Genomic DNA, 4,391 nt, shown 5'->3' on the forward strand with positions numbered 1-4,391 from the left:
TTCCTGCTCTGAAACATTGCTCTATGAAGTTTCAATGAGAGTCAAAAGGGATACCAATAAATACTAAAGCACAACAACTTTGCCTTCTAAAGTATGCCCACTCACAGGCGGGTTCTCTTCCTAAGAACCACAAGTGTCTGTTAGGCATGGAATCAAAGTTGAATAGTGTTTCCTGAGGAAAAAACCATGCTGACCAGCAGTAACAAGGCACCTCTAGGCCAGGAGTCTTAAAGGTTTATGTCTAATGAAATGGGCCAAATGTAGTGAACTCAGAGCTATCATTAAAAAGTGGGCAATTGGCAGCAGTGAAGCATCACGGTTTTTTTCTCTAATAGCAGACTCAGAAATGTGTATCAGAAATGGCAACTGCACCTGGAGGTGCTGTTTATTGGAGCTCTGTGTCCAGATGGTAGGCTTCAGTCTGCTTTGTCTGCATTATAATAAACTCCTGGTTCCTTCTCTGCAACAAATAAAATTTCTAAGAGAATATTAGCCACTTTAACCAGTTAGTAATTTAAATTAACTTCAGCAATAGCCCTGTAACCAACCTATAATGACCGTTTCCTCACCAAAGCCTACATTACTAAAAAGTAAAGAGAAATATTATTTCACAGTCTGGCTTCTATCCACTACAAGTATTAAAGTTAAAATGTTCTTGTTCAGTGTTTTTGTCATGCTATCTGCTTCAGCCAAATCAACAAGTAAAACAGACTATTGCCAAGAATTTTTATCTTTGTGAAAACATGTGAAATGGCATTTAATTTACCTAATGCTGACCAAGTGTTAAATTTTGAAAGCCACTTTAAAGACAATAAATGTAGTTGCAAAATAATTTCAGTCCAAGAAGACTGAAGCAGAGTTTAAAATGTTGGTGATAAATATGATTAGAAGTCCTAGGGTGAGAATTAAAAACAAACAAATGAAAAAATGGGGAATGTCTACATAGATCAAAAGGAAATATGCCATGTAACGGACAGGAATACTTGTGGCTCTTTCTTACCAGTGCCAGTAGGTGAGATGGGTAAGTGATGTTTTGCTCTTTTATGCTTTGATGGGTTGAAATTATTTATGAGTCTGAATCCAGATCATAAACTTAGTCCACCAATTGTTGTGAACGATAATCTTTGTTCCAGAGAAGCCATAGGCAGCTGGCAAAACAAGAAACTCTTCCTTCACAAGAACAGATTAAAAGTGGCACCTTGGTTTTGTGACAAACACTGCAGTACTTTGTAGGGCATATTTATCCATGTACTGGGGATGCCCTTACAGTACTTCAAATCTGTTAAGCAGCCAGAAGCCCACCTGTTCTGTCTGGTTAACTGAGGCTTCCAGCTTCTGGGGGCTGCTGAGTAAGGTCTGACAGCTGGGATGAGCTGGTCCCAGAACTTTCTTTCTGTAATTTGTCTTTGCTGGGTGGTGCTGCTTGCCCACACCAAGGCACCAGGGTGGGTGGTCAGCCCAACCACACCTGATCCTCCCTGTTGGCATGCAGCACTGTGCAGGACCAAGGAACATTGTAACATCTCACCTAGCAGTTGTCTGAGCATCAGTAACCAGGATGAAAAAGAAGAGATGGTACAATCCTTTTTTATTGGTGAGGGATAGTGGCATGGTAAGATAAAGGAGCAGTTTTATCAAGGCACAAGGCTAAATGTCTCTCACTGATGGGAGAGTGAGCATTAAATTTGTTTGTAAATTCTCTGAGAAGCAAAACTAGTTTTGTGGCAAAGGCAGGCATCAAACCATAGCCTCTGACCTAGAAATTTATCCAGAGAAGATAATCCTTTATCTCACGGAGGTGGTTTTGAGTTAAAAATGTCACAAGGCTCCACATCTCACCTATGACATCCTTAGAAAGGGGTGGGGTCTCATTTTTGCCTGCATGGTCCATTATCAGAGAAAGATCTGACACAGATCCAAGCAAACTCTGAAATCTGGATGAAAATATGTCACATTTTAAAGTGTTCTCTAATTTTTTGTCATGCTGTAGCTCATCAACAGTTTTGGCAAAACCCACAGATTTTTCAAGTCTTTTTTCCATAATGTAGTGCAGAAATATGCATTGGCATTATCCACCTCAGCAGTAGGAAATGTGAGAATACTTGAGCAAATATGAACAGTCCATCATCTCTCTCAAGCTTTTATAAATTCACCTGTGGAACTGGGATGCTATAAATCTGCACATAACTAGGAAAATTCTAACATAAGCTGAACTATGCTGTGATCCTTGAGAAAGGAATAACCATTAGCCTGTAGGAACTTGGACACGCTGTTTAGCATGCTGTTATTCCCTTCTCACATTCCATGTGCTATTGCTTAGCAATTTCACTGCAAAGATAAAACAATACCACTGGAATGAAACACATTAATACTGGCTAATTGGTAGGTCACTAGAAAAGAATTCTCCTCTGGATGGAGAGAGTGTTTTTAATAGGCTTCCACAGAAACCTATTTTCACCCTGATGTCGTTTTATGTCAGTCAGGATGAAAAAAAAAAAAAAGCAATATTGAGGTTGTGGACACAGAAACACAGAATTAATAACTGAAGACAAGGAAAAGCTACAAAACCAGCACATTGTGGAAACAAATAGACCATGCAAACTGTTGTAGAGCCTAGTGTAATATTTCTTGGACCCATGCTTTCCAACCTGAAGGTAGAGCTTGATGACTGCAGCTGATTGTACCTATCTGTGAAGCCAGATGTCCTTGGAAAGCTGAGACCATTTGCCATTCTCTTTCTCACATCCAGTGACCACCTGTTGTCAGTGGAGTGGCTGTGTGTCCCACAGAAGGGGATAATCAATATCCAATGAGAGAAAGGGGAATAAGGAGGAAATGAAATTTTTTTTGTCATAGGATTATTCATGGCTTTGATAGAGCAGAAGCGTCTAGAAATAGACAGACGTTTTCCTGATGTTTTATCTATGCTGTCCCTTGCAATTACCCTGTTCCAAGCTGAATGGATGGATCATTATTCCATGAAATGTAACCTTGGAGCTCTTTATAAACTCTACTGTGTTCCTCTTGAGTCTTCTTTCTTTTTCTTTTTTTTTCCTTTGTAATAGCAATTGCATAATTCACAGAGATAATTTGGTTTGTTAGGCAAATAACATTGGATGTTTAAAGATTAAGCTGAGGCATCATTCAGATTTCCAATGGGCAGCCCATTCTGAGAGCTCACCAAGGGGTGATGCTGCCACATAAAATGCAGTCGCTAAAAGGATGTATTTTTAGCTTCAATTTTAGCTTTATTTAATGGATGTTTTCTAATGGTGTAGAATGTGTCCTTAATTTGCCTTTCTGTAATGTGAGATCCTTGAATAAGGAATTTGGAGGCAATAATTTTAATATTTTTTCTCCCAGTAGTGTAATTTATTATGGAGGCAATCAGCATTAAAACACACCATTTTTTTGGGATATCTGTAGTGGCAAGATGTCACTTTGGAATGCAGGTGGTCTCTAGTGAATGACCCATAAAAAAGATCTGCACACAAGCATTAATAACAATGTTAGAGACAGGGCAAAGGACAGCCAAAGCTCTGAATGGAGATTTGTATACTATACAAAAAAAAATGGAAATTAATATGCTTTTACTGTAAACAAGGACAAAGGATCAAAAATGAAGTTCAGGGCAGAACCAGCGGAACAGTGGTCTCTGCCCCAATGAATACAATTCCCAACAGGGAGTCTTCCTGAGACGTACAGCACTTTGGAGCAAGCCATTCAACTGCTCCTATAAAAGCCTGAAGTGCCCATACATATGTAAATGTAAAGCACGGGGCATGGACATAATATTAGTGTCCATGATTTTCTTTCCTCCTCCAGAAGCCATCCAACAGATCTGCCTAAGCCCCTGAAGGATGTTGGTGGGTGGATTTTCCGAAGATGGGTGGGAGCTGCTGCTGTAAAATCCAGTCTGGCAGATTGCAGTCAGTCCATGCAGCTGTCAATGGCAATGAACAGCAGAAGTTACGGGCAGCACTATTTTCTACAATATTCTATCAAATTTCCATTTGACAAACGAAAGGCAACACCTGGATCTACTGAAGATTTCAAGCACAGCCCTTGGAGGCAGCCTGATACTGGGAACATAAGGAAATGAAGGCTTTGCCCTCAGCTGCCCTGTCCTGGCTCCCCATGCTGAGGAAGTGGCTCTCGTTCTGACAAGCAGGTGGGGTTTTCAGACACAGGGCAAGACTGGCTGCAGTGTAAAGCTGGTGGAGGTCATGTGAGGTAGCTCCTAATAGGGGGCTGATGCTTGGGAGTGGAGAAATAGTTTACCAGCCTGTTTCATGTACTCTGGTTTACAGAGCTGCCAATGTCATGCTGAGAATGTGACAGCTTCCTTCCACTTCCCTATAGCCCAGCCTGACCCCCATTCATCTGGCTGT

The sequence above is a fragment of the Corvus brachyrhynchos genome, unplaced genomic scaffold (genome assembly GCF_000691975.1).
Source record: "Corvus brachyrhynchos isolate BGI_N302 unplaced genomic scaffold, ASM69197v1 scaffold23, whole genome shotgun sequence".
NCBI lineage: Eukaryota > Metazoa > Chordata > Aves > Passeriformes > Corvidae > Corvus > Corvus brachyrhynchos.